The following is an 18,809-nucleotide window of genomic DNA, read 5'->3' as shown; positions in this document are numbered from 1 at the left end:
CAGTCCTAAAAATCCCTTGGGCTCTACCTATTTGTGCCTCCCTTCTTCCCCCCAAACCCTGGCAACCACTGATTATAAATTTGCCTTTTTCAGAATGTCATATAGTTGGAATCATACATTATGTTGCCTTTTCAGATAGGCTCCTTTCACTTAGCAGTATGCATTTGAGTGTCCTCCACATCTTCTCATGACTTAATAGCACATTAGTTTTTACCACTAAATAGTATTCCATTGTTTGGATAAACCACAATTTATTTATCCATTCATCCAGTGAAAGACATCTTGATTGCTCTCAAGTTTTAGCAATTATGAATAAGGCCACTTTAAACATGTGTGTGCAGGTTTTTATGTAAACATGTTTTCAACTCATTTGGGTAAATACCAAGGAAAGGAAATGCTAGATCATATGAGAAGAGTATGGTCAGGGCACCTCGTGGCTCAGTGGGTTGAGCCTCTGCCTTCGGCTCGGGTCATGATCTCAGGGTCCTGGGATCAAGCCCCGCATCGGGCTCTCTGCTCGGCGGGGAGCCTGCTTCCCCCGATCTCTCTGCCTGCCTCTCTGTCTGCTTGTGATTTCTCTGTCAAATAAATAAATAAAATCTTTAAAAAAAAAAAGAGTATGGTCAGATTTTTAAAAAACTGCCAAGTTCTTCCAAAGTATTTGTATTATTTTGCAACTCCAGTAGCAATGAATGAGAATTCCTGTTGCTCCAGAACTTCACTAGCATTTACTGTTGTCAGTGTTTTGGATTTTAACCAGCTCAAAACTGTATAGTAGTATCTTATTGTTTCAAACAGCTGTGTTCTATTTTAGCCAAAATTTTAATTGTTCTCAGTTTAGAAGTATTGCTAAAGCAAGCTTCTCCAACATATGAAACAAGAATTTGAGACTTGCCCTCTCAGATCCTAGGGTCAAAATTCTCAGAGAAGAGCACTGATGGGCCCTAGTAGACTCCAGTGCCCACTTCTTTCCAGCAGTGAAAAAGATGACAACTTCAATTCAAACCATGTGGTCAAAGTGGACTAAAGCACTTCCTGGAAGAAAGGAAGGGAGCATTTCCAAAAAGTGAGAAAGAATGTTGATCACTCAAAACAACAGCTATCTAAATACTATAATAACTTGCTGAAGAGGTCTTTTGTTTTTTTTTTTTAAGGTTATTTATTTATTTGATAGAGATCACAAGGCTGGCAGGGAGCGGGGGAAGCAGGCTCCCCGCTGAGCAGAGAGCCAGATGCAGGGCTCGATCCCAGGACCCTGGGATCATGACCTGAGCCAAAGGCAGAGGCTTTAACCCACTGACCCTCACATGCTGAAGAGTTTAAACTTTATCAGCCTCACCCTTAACCTACTAATATACCCTTAAGACAGTGTATTGGAATTGTCCTGAATGAAACAAAGAAATAATTATTCTTTTGAACATTATCTGACAATTCTAGATGGCTTGCACCATAAGTTACTTATAAAAATATTTTTAAAACATTCATGTTTTTAGCAAATGTCATATGCATTTTTTCACTTGTAAATGTTTTAATTGGTATTTATTGGTCTATGAGTTTGTAACCATTTTCCTTAATTGTCTGTATACTATGGAAATTAAGGACAGTCTTTAGAGCCAAACTGTCTGGGGTCAACATTTTTGGTCTCGGTTAAGTTACTTACTTTTCTATGTCTCAGTTTCCCCATTATAAGTCAGGATACTACTAATACTTGCTGCATAAGGTCATTATAAGAAGTTAATATATTAAAGGTGCTTAGAACAACACCTGTAAGTCCAAAATAATATTTACTCATGTTTTCCAATTATTAGACACACATTTTTTGGACCCTATGTTAATCAGTTCTGTTTTTATTTTCCTAATTTACACTTTTTTTTTAAGATTTTATTTATTTTATTTGACAGACAGAGATTACAAGTAGGCAGAGAGGCAGGCAGAGAGAGAGAGGAGGAAGCAGGCTCCCCGCTGAACAGAGAGTCCGATGCGGGGCTCGATCCCAGGACCCTGGGATCATGACCTGAGCCGAAGGCAGAGGCTTTAACCCACTGAGTCACCCAGGTGCCCCCTAATTTACACTTTTAAAATGTTTTCCTTTTCCTGATTTCCTTAAATATATCTCATTTTTGTCTTTTGAACTTCCTGGAACAAATATCTAGTTTATTGATTTGCTTTCCTCCTGTTTGAAAATAAGAAATCAACATTATTATTTTAATTTACCTCTGATTACTGCAGCTCTTTCATTATTAATCTTCAAATATCTTATAACTGAAGATTTGTTTCACTGACTGGAGTCATTCAGTAAAATAGTTTTATTTTAATTTCTACATGCTTTTCATCATTACTAATTTGTATCTTTTGAGACCAGTTTCTAGTTTTATTTCATGTAGTCTAGGAGTACTTTCTGTACATTTTCTATTTTGCAGAATGTATTAAATTTGCTTTGTGGCCTAGCATATGATTTATTTCTGTTAAATTTTCATAAGGAAGTGATTTTCTATTCAAATACATATGATTTTTATACATAACTGTTAAGTCAAATCTGTTATATAAGGTACTCAAATCTTCTGTACCCTAACTGATTTTTCGCTTGCTTGATCTGATAAGAAATGAAAGGCAGGGTACTTGGGTGGCTTAGTCAGTAGGCATCTGACTCTTGGTTTCAGCTCACGTCATGATCTCAGGGTCATGGGATCAAGCCCTGTGTGGGTCTCTACACTCAGCAGGAAGTCTGCTTTAGATTTCTCTCCCTTTCCCCTTTCCCCTCATTCACTCTCTCTCTAAAATAAATAAATTAAAAAAAAAAAAAAGAAAGGTGTTACTATTTTCTATTGCCGTTGTGATGTTTCTCCTTGCATTAAAGCTATGTTATTTGACATATAGCTTCACAATGTCACATCTTCTTGTGAATTTTGCTTTTATGGATATGAAATGAGCTTTGAGTCCTTTTTAGTGCTTTGTGATTTGAATTCCTCCACCTAAAATACAAATGCAAACTCTTCTTTCTATGATTGTATTTGCTCTTTCCAGCCTTTTATAATTAGACTTTATTTTTTACATAGGTCATTATAAGTAACCTTTTTAATGTGGGAATTTAAGTCCTTAAAATTAACTCTTATGATGATATGTATGGTCTTATACTTGTTATAATGTTTATTGTTCTTTGTGATTTCCTTCATTGTTTTTTACATAAATTTTCCTCCAATAATTTGAAAGGCACGTACAGTGTTTTAAAATTATGTCTTCAGTTTTTTTTAAATATGTCCAAAACATATTTGAATCAACTTTCATCTCCCAGCTTCAAGAATAAAACAAAATCTTTCAAATATCCTTCCATGTAAAATGAGATAATTAGCACACATTTTTTTCACATCGCATCACATTACATTTTTTTCTCCTCCTCCTGCCTCTTACTTCTCTCATATTTATCAGATATTAAACCCAAGTCTTTACTTTCACTGATGCACATTTTCCCATTTTACTTCCATTTCCTGAAACACTCTTGTCAGGATTCATAGTGGGAGAAAAGTTAGAATACAGTGTGAATCTTTTCCCAAAGGGCTCAATAATACTTTATCTGAAAATAATTACTTTACATACAAATAAGTTTCAAAGGATATGTGATGTTTCTGTGATAGGTTTTCATTACATCCTAGCATTTAATGTTTTGTTTTGTTTCCATGTATAAGATATACCTCCAATGAAAGAGATGATGAAAGTACTTTAAATGTCTCATTATAAATCTTCTTGTCAGTTTAAGAACGTTATTCAAAATTTAATGGTGTGATAGGAATATAAGCTTTTTAGAAATCTGTTCTAAGAATCTCCCAGAGGCCAGCATAAAAGGAAGCTATGCTCATATTATTGCTAGGAGCTCTATATTTAAATTTCAAACAACAGCAGTCTGAAAGCTATGAAAAGCATGAGATTCTCTTTCTTCTTTAAAAGGGAAGAGGGCATTGCCTACTTTTGATTTGAAGGAAAAACGGACAATAGAGAGGCCAAAAGGCAAACGATAGAAAGGCCAGTCCACATCTCTCCTCAGATTGGCTAGAAACAGATGAAGAAGACTTTCTTTAAAATGAAGGCAAGCCCTGGGGGTGAAAATTGACATCAGCTTAATTCAAGCAGGATGACTTATGAAGAATCCTTCCAATTAAGGCTGGGGATCCACTTAGAAATAAGTCAATAAGAACAAAGCTTTTTTTTTTTTTAAGTTTTAAATTGTGCCTAGAAGCATATGTCTTTAAAATGCATTCCAGGGGACTTTTTCCTGTTAAATGATCCATTCATCTGTCTTTTCCAACAAAAGTTTTCCCAGTCTTTTTTTTTTTTGTAAAATGAGACAATTGAGTGGATTCTGAGAGCTTTGAATGCAGGAAACTTATTAAGGAATGCTCAGGATGAAGAAAGGGAGGGAAGCAGGATTGACCAGAGGGAGAACTTGAACTGTGATACAATCTCAACAAAGCCCTCAGACAATCTCACAAATACCTGTGAAGCCGGGATGAACTTTCTTAGTTGTCTTGAATTCAACTGCAAGTGGACACCCTTCTCCAAGAGAGAAAGACCTTGGGCAAGGCGGCTCTCTTCAGCCAAGGGCAATTCCTGGAGAGGACTAATAGCTAAGGCTGTCACCCAACACCCAAGGGACAAAAGACTTTCAGTCCTGCAGGGGGACATAACTGGACAGCGCAGCACCCACCACAGGCTCTATCCTAGGTTGTCCTCATGCTCCCTCTCTTGACAGTCACACCTGTGACTTTAAATACTGTTCCTATACTGGTAACTCGTAAATTTATGTCCCAAGCACAGAGATTTGTTCTGGACTCCAGACCCATGTATATAACTGTTTCCTGGACATATCCATTCCAGTGGTTCAAGGGCACTTGAATCTGAGCATGTCCAAAACTGAACTCCTGATCTCTCACCTCAAATAGTCACCTTCTCTGGCTTTGCCTCTTGGTGAATTGTGCCATTATCCACCCATTATCCAACGAGAAAACTGACAGGAATTCTTGACATCTTACTCCTCGCTCCTATATCTAATCATGTCCTGATTATTCTCCCTCCCACATATCTCTCACATCAGCCCACCCCTCTCTCTCCATGACTCCTGAGTCCACTGTGTAACCCCATCTAACAATTCTCCTCACAACTGTGTTTTCTTCCCCACCAAGGTATTCTTTATACAGTAGTCCAAGCAATTTCTGTAAGACAGAAAGTCTAGTAATGTTATTTCCTTGCTTACAATTCCTTAGGTTTTCCTCTTCTTCTTCTCCTTCTTCTTCACCCCCCCTTCTTTTTAAAGATAAAGACCAAAATCTCAAACTTAGTCTGAAAGGCTCTTTATAGTTTGTCCCCTGCCTATTCCACAAACTTCACCTCCTGCCACCCTTCCCCTTAGAGCTATGCTCCAGCTTCCCCGACCTCTCAAACACACTCCTTCCCAAGCCAGTGACTGTTCACATGTTTCCCTTGTGACTCCCTGTACAGGGAGTGTTCTTTCCTAGTCCTATAATAATTTCTTATTATTCTTCAGAGTCACTTCAATATTACCTTCTCAGAGAAGTCTCCCCGAGACCCCAGACTATATTTTACTCCCCCTTGTACTCCCTGAAAAATAGGACTCTGTTTTCCTATGTTGAAATACCTATCAGTCTTAAAAATTATATGATTATTTGTGTAATCATGGTTTAATGAGAGTAGGGATTTAGTTCTCCCAACCTAAACATCAGCAACAAGGAGGTAGATGGGTAAATTTTAGTTCACATCATATGATGAAATCTTATGCAGTCATTAAAATAATGTCATAGAATTTTAGGTAACATGGGAAGTGTTTATTATGTTGAATAAAAAGAAGAATCAAAATTGAAGAGACATTATGATTTTGACTATGTGAAAACATAAAGACTGAATACCATCTAGAAAGAGAAACAACTAGGGCATCAGTTAAGTATCTGACTCTCTTGATTTCACCTCAGGTCCTGATCTCAGGGTTGTGAGATCAAAGCCCCATGTGGAATTCTGTGCTGGGCACAGAGCCTACTTAAGATTCTCTTTCAGGACACCTGGGTAGCTCAGTTGGTTAAGCACCTGACTTCAGCTTGGGTTGTGATCTCACGGTCCTGAGATCAAGCCCTGCATCAGAGTCCCCAGTGGGCAGTGTGTCTGCTTGTCCCTCTCCTGTTGCCCCTCCCCCTGCTTGCGCTCGCTCTCTCTAAAATAAATAAAATCTTAAAAAAAAAAATTGTCTCTCTCCCTCTCCTTTTGCCCCTCTCTCCTCTTTCTCTAAAACTAAAAATAAAAAAAGAAAGAATAATTACAAAATGTGACAGAGGTGCTAATATTTCTACAATGGCAATCATATTACAATATATGAATGTATCCAATTAACATGTTGTATACCTTAATTTTACACAATGTTGTATGTCAATTATATTTCAATAAAAAAGATTGAAAGACATAAAAATGTTTATAGGGTTTTTCTGCAGGATTTTTGGCTGATTTTCATTCTCTTCCTAACTCTCCCTTCTTTGTTCATTTCCCCCAAAACATTACTTATTTTTAAATTGATAAGGAAAAATGAATACTCTTCTGCTAGAGAAAAAAATCTACTGAGTTCTAAAAAAACAAGCTTTAAAAAAAACCAGTAATTTATAAGAGATAAGTAAACTAACATGGTGAAATCAAATAGTTGAGTATAAGTTCACTGGATGTTATGAACACCTTTGGAAAATTCTTTTTATTCCTGACACACCAGGAAGGATTAACAGGCTGTAAACATCTGTTGTTATTTGTCTCCCAACCTTATTGAAATATAATTAATAAGCATTGTAAATATTTAAGGTGTACACTGTGTTAATATGGGTATGCATTGTGAAATAATCACCACAATCAAACTAAAAGATCCATCACCTCATATAGTTACCACTTTTTTCTATGTGTGGTGAAGACATTTAAGATCTATTTTCAGGGCACCTGGGCAGATCAGTCAGTCAAGCATCTGCCTTCAGCTCAGGTCATGATCCCAGAGTCTTGGGGTTGAGCTCCTCTGCAGGGAGCCTGCTTCTCCCTCTTACTCTGCCTCTCCCCTCCACTTGTGCTCTCTCTCTCTCAAATGAATAAATAAAATCTTCAAAAAAAATCTACCCTCACCAAATTTCAAATATATGGTATGGTATTATTTTTTTTTAAAGATTTTATTTATTTGACAGAGAGAGATCACAAGTAGACAGAGAGGCAGGCAGAGAGAGAGAAAGAGAGAGAGAGAGAGAGAGGGTAGCAGGCTCCCTACTGAGCAGAGAGCCCGATGCAGGACTCGATCCCAGGACCCTGAGATCATGACCTGAGCTGAAGGCAGCGGCTTAACCCACTGAGCCACCCAGGCGCCCCTATGGTATGGTATTATTAACTATAGTCACCACGCTGTACATTAGATTTCCAGAACACATTTATTTTGCATAACTGCAAACTGCATCATTTTGCAAACTTTGTATCCTTTGAACAGCATCTCTCCATTTCCCCCACTCCCCTGCCCCTGGACAGCATCATTCTACTCTCTGCTTCTATGAGTTCAACTCCTATAGATTTCACATATAAATGAGATCACATAGTATTTGTTTTTCGGGGCCCGGCTTAATAACTTAGCATAATGTCCTCTAGGTTCAATCATGTTGCTATAAGAGACAGGATTTCTTTTTTTTTTTTTTAAGATTTTTTATTTATTTATTTGACAGAGAGAGATCACAAGTAGGCAGAGAGGCAGGCAGAGAGAGGGGGGGGAAGCAGGCTCCCTGCTGAGCAGAGAGTCGGATGCAGGGCTTGATCCCAGGACCCTGGGATCATGACCTGAGCCGAAGGCAGAGGCTTTAACCCACTGGGCCACCCAGGCGCCCCAGGATTTCCTTCTTAAGACTGAATAATATTCCATGTACGTGTATACATACATACAGCTGACCGTTGGACAATTCAGGGATTAGGGGCGCTGATCTCCGAGGCAGCCAAAAATCTATGTATATCTTTGACTCCCCCAAAACTTAACTACTGTACTAATAGTCTACTATTGACCAGAAGGCTTACTGGTAACATAATTAATTAACATATATTTTTATGCTATATGTATTATATACTATATTCTCACAATAAAGAAATGTTAGAGAATGTTAGAGAAAATTTCAGGAAAATCATAAGAAAAAGAAAATAAACTTATAGTACTATCCTGTACCTCCCCCCTTCTTTGGCCTTAGGACATTGACCTCTGCAGAATGTTCTTAAAGTTTTTTTTAATGTATCTGCATGTCTGACTTCCTTACTTCAGGTTTGTAATTATATATTACCTTCTATGTAAGACCTTCACTTCACCTCCCTACTTGACACTGCATCCCTTGATACACCTTCATCTCCTTTCTTTTTCTCCATTGTATTTTTTAGCATTTATTTATTTTATTATCTGTTTTACCCCAAGGACAGAGATTTTCGCATGTTTTGTTCAGTTCTGTTCCTCCAGAGCCTGGAACAGAATCTGGAACATAGGTACTCAATAACTATTACATAAATAAATAGAGTGAATGAATGAATGTCCCACTAAAACCTGACTCAGAGAGGCAGAAGACTTCTGACTAGATGTCACTGCTCCTCCACAACCTCTGCCCTGGGCTGTTACATAATTGAAGACTCCCACCTTCAGGCAGGAGTGGGTAGTACACATTTGTTAACTACACGGCACTACCTTTGTTCAGACAATTTCAGTTTTCAGCTGGTCTCTCTGTCTCTTGAAGTCCAGAAGATCCCATTTCGGGGTGCTTATTTAAAACAAAAACAAAAAATTGCATAAAATATTGGGACTAATAGTCACCCAAAGTCAATTAGGTTATTTCAGGTTGTTTGAAAAATATATCTAAACTTCACCAGATTCCTACAATAATAGGGTCCAATGAAGACACATGAGGGTCACAGAAAGGCCAACATGACAACTGACATTTAAATGGAGTCATTTGAGATTCTACTGGAGTACTTCCAGAAATATAAAAAATCTCCCTCATACTCAGATTCTTAGAAAGTATAGAATAAGGTAAATGATATTTCTGAGGCAGCATCAGGTCCTTCAATTTGATAATTGGTTGATTAATTGGATTTTATTCTGTAACTTTTCTAGGAATATAAAGTATTTCTATATACACAATCAGGTCTCTGAAAGCATAGAAACCAGAGAACTCACTTAGGATTATCATCATTTATCGTCAATAAAATTAAGCAGATTAAGCAAGTGGTCAATGTGTTTGTGAAAAGGCAAAATAGGAAAATCTAGGCTCAAAATGTGTTATTCCCAGAAATGTGGATATTTTCCCCACTTTACTTAACTTTTAAAAAGTACAGAATAAAACAAATCACAATGAAAGTCAACAATATACATGAACGTTAGCAATGTGTTAAAAAGTAATATCAATGTAATATTAAAAGTTCAAAAAGATTATATACAGCATGTCCTCATTAGAAAATTAAATACTTAGATTTATAATACAAGTTTTAGGGGATATGATTATAGTAAAACTATATAAAACTATAAAAAGGAAAGTAGTCATAGGATCATAGGCATAGGATCAGTAAGATGGTTATCTTGAATAGGAAAGACAGGGAGGATGGGTTGAAGGTATTGAACACTGTGATTAGATATAACTAAATTTCAAGATATTGTTGTGGGGGTATGTTCACAGTTGCTTATTGTATTATTTAAAATAACTAAAAGCAGACCATGCACTGATCAATGAGAATGTCATGAACCAAAGATTAGTCATTAATGAAATCTATATCCTTGAAATCCATAAATTTGACAGGGGAGAGACATGGTGATCAAAATTTCATGATGACATGAAATTAAATATAGTCAAGAAATAGTCAATGGCCCAAATTTCTGGATTCAGCTTAGTATGTACTGGAAAGAGCATCACTCCCATCCCAACCACAACAACAACAAAACAAAAGCTGAATATCTATAAAAATCACAATTTTTCTTTAACCCATCAGAGTGCTGAGGTTACAGTGCAACCAACTTACCTGAAAGCTAAGGAAAGATAGGCATGTGAGCACTTGCTTACCTGGGGCAGATGCCAGACACTGTACAAGTTGCTAAGAATAATTAAAATTTAAATGGATTGCTAAAAGCTGAATTTGAGGCAGTATGAAAGTATGGAATCCCCAGGAACAACAGACATGAGAATGTTCACCCACTCACAGGTACTCTCCACATGTTTTACCATGTGCTCACAAGAAAGAGTGTGGAAAGAGCAAAAAGCTAGAGAAAGCCTCCTTCATGGTGTAGAACTTGGATAGGAAAATAACAGCACTACAGAAAAGGCACAAACTTCTGTTCATGCCTCTCTTCCCTATCTCTAGTGGGAAAGGTTGACGACATGCATGACCAGATGAGAAATTTCATCAGAAAAATTAAAGTTTAGAAAGAATCAAGTGAAAATATTAGGAACAAAGAAAAAAAAAAGCTAGAATACAAAAATGTTAATGCTAGTAAACAGAGATGAAGAATATCCTCTGAAGGCTCATCAGCAAACTTAAAACAATGGTGGAAAGAATTAATGAACTTGAAGATATATCAATAAAAATTGCCCAAACTGAAACACAAAGATAAAGAAGAATGGAAAAAATAGAACAACATTCATAAGCTGTAGGACAATATGAAACGTCTAATAAATGTGTAACTGGAATACGAAAAGGAAAAGAAAGAAAACATGAAATGGAAGAAATATTTGAACAGATAATGGCAATTTTTCCAAAAGTAATAAAAGACACCAAACCAAATATCCAAAAAGTTCAAAAGACACCAGGGATAAAAACAAAAACAAACAAACTGAAACAACTTAGGTCAGATTCAAACTGCTGAAGACCAAAAAGAGGGAAACTCTTAAAGGCATCCAAAGACAAAAGAAACTTCACATACAAAGAAGAAAGACAGAAATAACAACAGACTTCTCATCAGAAACTATGCAAGCTAGAAGACAATGGAGCGTCATTCTTAACATTCTTAAAAAGAAAAAGTTCTATGCAGGGAAAAGACTCTCCAAAAATAAAGACAAAATTAAGATTTTTTTTTTTTCAGAGATACAAAATAAGAGTAATCATTACCAGCAGACATGCACTGTAAGAGATGCTAAAGGAAATTCTCCAATCAGGATGATAGCAGATAAAAACTTGAATCTACACAAATAAATGATCAATGGATATGGCATAAATTAAGGTAAATATAGAATTCATTTTAAAATTATTTTTAATTGTTCTAAAAGATTATTTGAAGGCAGACCAAATAATTTAAGATGTATACTGAAAACATGAAAGAGACCACTATTTTTTTTTTTAATTTTTATTTAAATTCTAGTAGTTAGTTAACATACAGTGCAATATTCATTTCGGGACTACGATTCAAAACAACACCCAGCACTCATCACAAGTTCCCTCCTTACAACTACCACCCAATCTAGGCCATCTTCCACCTTTCTTCCTCCACCTCCCTCAGTTTATTCTCTATTGTTGAGTCTCTTATGGTTCGTTTCCCTCTCTCTCTTTCTAACCCCATTTGTTCATCTGTTTGATTTCTTAAATTCCAAATATAACGGAAATCATATAATATTTGTCTCTGACTTACTCATTTCACTTAGTATGATATACTCTAGCTCTATCCATGTCATTGCAAATGGCAAGATTTCATCCTTTTTGATAGCTGAGTTATATTCCTGTGTGTGTGTGTGTGTGTGTGTGTGTGTGTGTGTGTGTGTTATCTATTCATCAGTTGATGGACATTTCATCTCTTTCCGTAGTTTGATTATTATTAATGGTTATATACATTGGGGTGTGTGTACCCCTTCAAGTCTGTATTTTGGTATTCTTTGGGTAAATAGCTCGTAATGTAATTACTGGATCATAGAGTAGTTCTATTTTTAACTTTTTGAGGGACCTCCATATTGTTTTTCAGAGTGGCTACATCAGTTTGCATTCCCACCAGTAGTGCAAGAGGGTTTCTCTTTTTCCATATCCTTGCCAACACGTGTTGTTTCTCATATTGCTAATTTTAATCATTCTGACAGGTGTGAGGTGGTATCTCACTGTGGTTTCAGTATGTTTTTCCCTGATGATGAATGATGTTGAGCATCTCTTCATGTGTCTATTAGCCATCTGGCTATCTTCTTTGGGAAAATGTCTATTTATGTCTTCTGCTCATTTCTTAACTGGATTATGTTTGTGTTGAGTTTGATAAGTCTTTAGATTTTAGATACCAACCCTTTATCAAATATATCATTTGCAAATATCTTCTTCCATTCAGTAGGCTGCCTTTTAGTTTTGTCAACTGTTTCTTTTGCTGTGCAAAAGCTTTTTATCTTGAAGTCCCAATAGCTCATTTTGCCTTTGTTTCCCTTGCCTTTGGAGATGTGTCTAGCCAGAAGTTGTTGTGGTCAAGATTGAAGAGGTTGCTGCCTGTGTTTCCCTCTAGGATTTTGATGGATTCCTTTCTCATATTAGGTCTTTCATCTACTTTGAATTTATTTTTGTGTATGGTATAAGAAAGTGGTCCAGGTTCATTCTTCTGCATGTGGCTGTCTAGTTTTCCAAAACCATTTGTTGAACAGACTGTCTTTTCTCTGTGGGATAGTCTTTTTTGCCTTGTTGAAGATTAGTTAACCATATAGTTATGGGTCCATTTCTGGGTTTTCTCTTCTGTTCCACTTATCTATGTGTCCACTGCTCTATGTGTTTGTGCCCATACCATACTGTCTTGATGACTATAGCTTTGCAATATAGCTTGAAGTCCAGAATTGTGATGCCTCCAGTTTTGCTTTGCTTTTTCAGGATTGCTTTGGCTATTTGGGGTCTTTGTGATTCCATACAAAATTTAGGATTGTTTGTCCTAGCTCTGTGAAAAATTGTTAGTATTTTGATAGAGACTGTATTAAATGTGTAGATTGCTTTGGGTAGTATAGACATTTTAACCACTAAATTCTTTTAAAGAGGTAACACAAAATAAGCTGTGGTAGGCAGACTTCTAAGACAAGCCCCTAATGATCTCCTCTTCTGTAATCACTTCTTCATGTAATTGCTTCCCCTTGAATATGGGAGGAAACTAATGACATGCTTCAAAGAAATTTGTCAAAATATAATTTTACAAAAGTAATGTAATATCACTTGTGTGATTTGTTTATAAAATATCATAACTTCCACATTGCTACAGACTCACTATTTTGGAGAAGCCCAAATGGCAAGAAACAGAGGGTGGACATAAGCCAACAGCTAGCAAGAAACTTAATGTTGTCCATAACCAATAAGTAAACTTAAAAGTAGATCTTTCTCCAGTTGAGACTTCATATTAGACCATAGATACTAAGCTGATACTTGGAACCCTTGGAAAAGACAATGAAGCAGAGGATTCAGTTCAGTTGTGTCTATATTCGACTTGTAGAAATTGTGAGATAATAAATGTATGTGGTTTTAAATTACTAAGATTTGGGTATGCAGCAGTAGAGATAACTAATACTTAAGCTAACAGTTTAGATAAAAAGGAGTAATAAAAAATACCCAATCCAAAAGAAAATGGAAAAAAAGAACCAAAAGAGACAGAATCAACATAAAATAAATATCTAGGTGTCAGAATTTAATCCAACCATATCAATAACTGCATATACTGTAAATAATCTAAACATACCAATTAAAAACAAAACCTGCCAAATCGGATTTTAAAAATGATAGGCTTTCTACAATAAATGGACCTTGAATATAAACACAGACATATTAAAAGTAATAGGATGGAAAAGGATACACCATGCAAGTGCTAATCAAAAGAAGACTGACAATACTTATGTTAACATCAAAGTAGACCTCAGAACAAGGAATATTACCAAGAATACAGAAAGATATTACATAATGATAAAGTTGCCAATTTGACCTTTATCATAGGTCACAACAATGATTTATGTCTATATGTGTATGCATCTAATAACACTGCATGAAAATATCATTATCTTGATACTAAAACCAAACAAAAACTACAAAAGAAAACTATAAACCAATATCCTTCATGAATATAAAGGCAAAAATCCTCAACAGAATAACAAATCAATTCTGATCATACATATATATGATCAGAATATATTTTACACACACACACACACACACACACACACACACACACACACACACAGTTACAACCAAGCAGGGTTTACTTCAGGAATGCAAGGTTTGCTTAAAGTTTTATAATCAGTCAATATCATTCACCTTATTATAGCTTCATGCACTTCTTTCAAGCCTCATCCACTCCTTAAATCCTGGAACCCACTAATCTGTTCCTTATTTCTATAATTTTTCCATTTCAAGAATGCTACATAAATGGAATACAGTATTTTGTGATTGGCTTTTTTCACTCAGCACAATTCTCTGGAGATTCACTTAGGTTTTTGTGTGTATCAGTAGTCTGGTTCTTTTTATTGCTGAGTAGTATGCCATGGTTTGGTGACCATGGTTTAATTATTCATCCACTGAAAGACACCTGAGTTGTTTTCAATTTTTGTCAATTACAAATAAATATGCGGGACGCCTCTGTAGCTCAGTCATTAAGCGTCTGCCTTCTGCTCAGGTCATGATCCCAGAGTCCTGGCATCGAGTCCTGCTTTGGGCTCCCTGCTCTGGGGGAGCCTGCTTCTCCCTCTCCCACTCCCCCTGCTTGTGTTCCCTCTCTGTGTCTCTCTCTGTCAAATAAATAAAACAAAATCTTTTTTTTTTTAAAGATATTATAATTATTTATGTACTTTATCTGATGAAATCAAACTTACCCACTTTGAACCCTTTCCTTAATTCTAGATCATTAAGAATTTCTCCTATATTTTCTTCTAAACATTTTTTGGTTTTATACTTTACATTTACATGCATGATCCATTTTGAGTTATTCTTTTATATAAGGTATGAGGTTTAGATAGAGGTTCATGTTTTTGCACATGGATATCCAATTGTTTCAGCACTGTTTAATGAAATGACTACTTGTCTTCATAGAACTGTCTGTAAATTTCCTTTGTAAAATATCAATTGAGACTTATGTTTCTAAGAAAATAAAATAGATATACTTTTCCCTATTCCTCCCACTAAGTATTAAAAACTAAAAACCTTGGATATTATATATAAAACAAACCGAAGACAAATATGTAAAGAAGAAGAAAAATCAGCTAAGGACCTCAAGGCCCAAATAACAACACAGTGGTAAGTTTCTGGAGTTTTGCTTTGTTTTTTGGTCTCAAATATATATCCCGGACTTGCAGCAGACTGGAAATGCCAATGGGCACAAACAAAAAAGTCCCAATAAATGCCTGCTCCATCTGGAAAAGGATAGCCTAGAAAGACAGAAAATTTTACTAACTTCTCTTCACCAGCCAAACACCACAGAAAAAAACTGGATCCCAAACAACACCCATGGCAGCAAAGGCTGAGTGGGGACCCCAGACTTCCAACATTCCCCCAAATCGAAGTGCCCCCATAACCCAATGAGATTATGTGAGAAAAGGCCAAATAGGGAGCCAGAATTTTCTACCCTACTGGCAAGTAATGAGTGTTATCTTTCTTCCCACACTCCCTGACCACCCCTTCCATTACTGACTCAAGTGTCAATGGAGATCACATGAGAAGCAGAACGGCAGGAAAAAGAAAACAGAGAAATGAAGAAAAATCAGAAAACATAAAATGAAATGGAAGAGTTAAACCCTCATATATCAAGAACTACATTAAATACAAATGGTAAAATTGTATCAATTAGAAGACAGAGATTGGCTAACTAAAGACAAGGACCAATTATATGCTGTGTGCAAGCAACATATCAAATGTAATGAATGATACAGCCAAATTGAAAGTGAGAGGGTGGAAAAAGATATATTAAAACAAAGCAGAAATAGTTATATAAAGATCCTATCAAGTAGACTTAAGAGCAAAGAAAATTACCAGAGACAAAGAGGAACATTATATAATTATAAGGGGTCAATCTACCAAGAACACATAGCAAAACTAAATATGTGTGCACCAAATAATATACAAAATATGTGAAGATAAAGCTGATAGAACTTAAAGAACAGACAAATTTACAATTAAATTTAAAAAAAAAACAAAAATGCAACATACCAAAATCCGCAGGATGTAGTTAAAACGGTGCTGAGAGGAAAAATTATGGCACTAAATGCATACATAAGAAGAGAGGGAAAGTCTCCAAATCAATAATCTAAGTCTCTAGTTTAAGAATCAAGAAATCAATAAATAAATAAACAAGCAAACCCAAAGCAGGCATAAGGAAAAAAATAATAACTGAAATTAAAAAACTGAAAACAGAAAGACAATCAAGTTCCTGGGTAGCCAATGAAGATAGGAAGTTAACATCAAGTGGTCATTATTCTGTCTTAGTTGTTCAGTGCCTCTTCTCATGAGTGTTAACATGTGAAACAAAAATCTTCACACTTTGTCCCTTCCCATATGTCCATCCATATACCTCTAATCTATACCTTACCTTTTTGTCTCCAATATTCATCTTTCTTACCAGGCTCCAGATAAAATGGCCAGGCCACTGGAATCCACAAAGATTTTCACCTTGAGACACTCCCCCTATATTACAAAGTGGATGACCAGGTGTGCAGCTTGCAACACCACACGTGTCCCTTTCCAATGTCTTTCAGGGCCACTCTGGAACATGGTCATAGTATTGCCACCATCTCTATTGCTTTGTATGCAAACTGAACCAATCCATTCATAAACCAAAGCTCAGACTTTTCCTCCTCTTTCATCTGATTATATGGGACTTCTCAAATTGGCCATAGGTGCAAGCAAGGGGAGGCGAGCTAGTATAGCGGATGTGGGTAACCTGAGGACTGGACTACCGCCTCACATAGCCTACTTGTGTTCTCTGGTCCTACTTAGGAACCTCCTGCTGGGAAGGTTTCCTTCCCAGATGTACTATTTTCACTTTATGGCAGTCTGCTGCTGGTTATTTTGTTGTTTGTTTGCCTCATGGCCAAGTAAATTTCTCTCCACCAGAGCCTCAAAACATGTCAAAACTTTCTCTCTAAAGGCATTTAATTTTATGTTGTGAACAGCATAGCCTTGATTTATAATTCCATTATGGAGTCTGTGGTTGGCTTTCCTTATATAAGCTTCATACTACATCTGTTCCCATTAATGGTATCTCCAACACCATAGTCTTCCCAATTCACATGACTCAAGCAGCAGGACTTATACCCCAGGCTGGACCTACTGCAGAGCCCTTTCCTGCACTGGATCCCATTCAAAGTTGGCAACATTCTGTGTCACCTAACATAAGGACCTGGCCAATATTTCTAGGTAAGGAATCTATTGCCTCTAGAACCAAAGAGATCTACTATACATGTGCTTCAATTTTTGTGATAAAAGAATTCAGTATGCATGTGAGGTTTGTTTTATTTGCCTTTTTCATGGGCAAACCTCTTTTTGACTTTTCCTAAGTTTTCAGTTCAACCTAGGCCTTTAATACAATTTACGGAGAGAGACTGCTGCATCAACAAAAAGCAGAAAAAAACGGTCTAGGCAATAGTTGAATACTACTTAATACCGAGTAGAAAATAATGGGACTCCACTAAGAAACATTTCCAAATTATTTTCAAAATACTAAATCTCTCATTTATTGACTGAAAAAAATAATGTGTCTAATAATTAGGGGCTTGGAAAGGAAAAGAACATTTCCTCTGATCTTTGCCTCCAAATTTTCCTAAAATACTCCATATTACAATTTAGAATTTACACAAATTTTCTAATTTTCCTTAGGATGAAAAGATGGTTTAAATAACCATTAGTTTTAACACCCAAAATAATCATCACTATGTAAATTGTAGATTTTTATGATAAAACAATTGAGAAATTTAGAAAAGGGAAGCCAAAAAACAATTTAAATGGAATCCAAGTTTAATTTAAATCATTTACATCTAAATGAAGAATGAATAAAGTGGTGGTTGCAGATTCATTAATAAAAGGGAAAAGTTGGCAACTGTAAATGCCTGCAATTATATTACTATTTAAATTTAAATTTATAGTAAAATTTAAAGTATAAGATTACTTTAAAAAGATATGGAATAAGTATTAATTCACACTTGAATAAGATCTGTGTAACACTTGTGTGCATATGATAATAATATTTGACAAAAATTTGTATTAACTTGCAAGGAAATACATAATTTACTTATAATGAAGGTAATTTTTCTATTCAATTATGAATTTATAACGAAGGTAGTTTTTCTATTCAACTATGAAAGTCCCAATTCCAACAAAACATGCCAAAATTAACATATAGTTATGATTCAATTTAAAGTTCCATCTTTAAACTCTTCACAGTCTTCTTAGGTAAACAGATCCAAAGATAGGTTAATCCTAAATAAAAGATGACAAAAATGAATCTTGTTAAGATAAAATGTCATGGTCAATAGTCACTGAAATATTTTATCTAAGACTACTAAGCAACAATTAGCCACTTCCTATATTTACTGTTTTGATAAATTTTACTCTCTAGTTGACCATAAAAAGCTTCTGATGCACTCAGTGTATAACTCATAATTTTCTTCTCCATTCCAGCTCCTGCCAAAAACCTTGATGACTTCAACAGCTCCATTTACAGAAACTGTGTCACAAAAACACTGCATCATAGTCCTCTATCTCCAGGTCACTTCAAGCCACTCACAAGTGGGTTATTGTTTTGGACAATGTCATCCGTTGGCACTTTTGCTTAACTTCTAGGTGCAGACTCTTAAATTGTTCCTAGCTGA

The 18,809-nt window shown here is 35.9% G+C and overlaps 1 protein-coding gene across 5 annotated transcripts in view; it reads right to left on the bottom strand.

The window, feature by feature from the left end:
* Window positions 1–18,809, bottom strand: part of LOC125100527 (neuronal vesicle trafficking-associated protein 2) — a 91,556-nt gene that overhangs the window by 58,659 nt on the left and 14,088 nt on the right. The window contains exon 5 of one of the 5 annotated variants that reach the window (XM_047730760.1): window positions 12,965–13,763. The exons of 3 other annotated variants lie outside the window; for them this stretch is intronic. The gene's annotated coding sequence lies outside the window, so the exon portion shown is untranslated. Of the gene's footprint in view, window positions 1–12,964; window positions 13,764–17,447; window positions 18,418–18,809 lie in introns of those variants that run through there. One more of the 5 variants, XM_047730758.1, reaches the window with a different exon arrangement.

The sequence above is a fragment of the Lutra lutra genome, chromosome 5 (genome assembly GCF_902655055.1).
Source record: "Lutra lutra chromosome 5, mLutLut1.2, whole genome shotgun sequence".
In the NCBI taxonomy this organism is placed as follows: domain Eukaryota; kingdom Metazoa; phylum Chordata; class Mammalia; order Carnivora; family Mustelidae; genus Lutra; species Lutra lutra.
The sequence above is the reverse complement of the archived record's forward strand: the minus strand, read 5'-3'. Positions and strand labels throughout refer to the sequence as shown.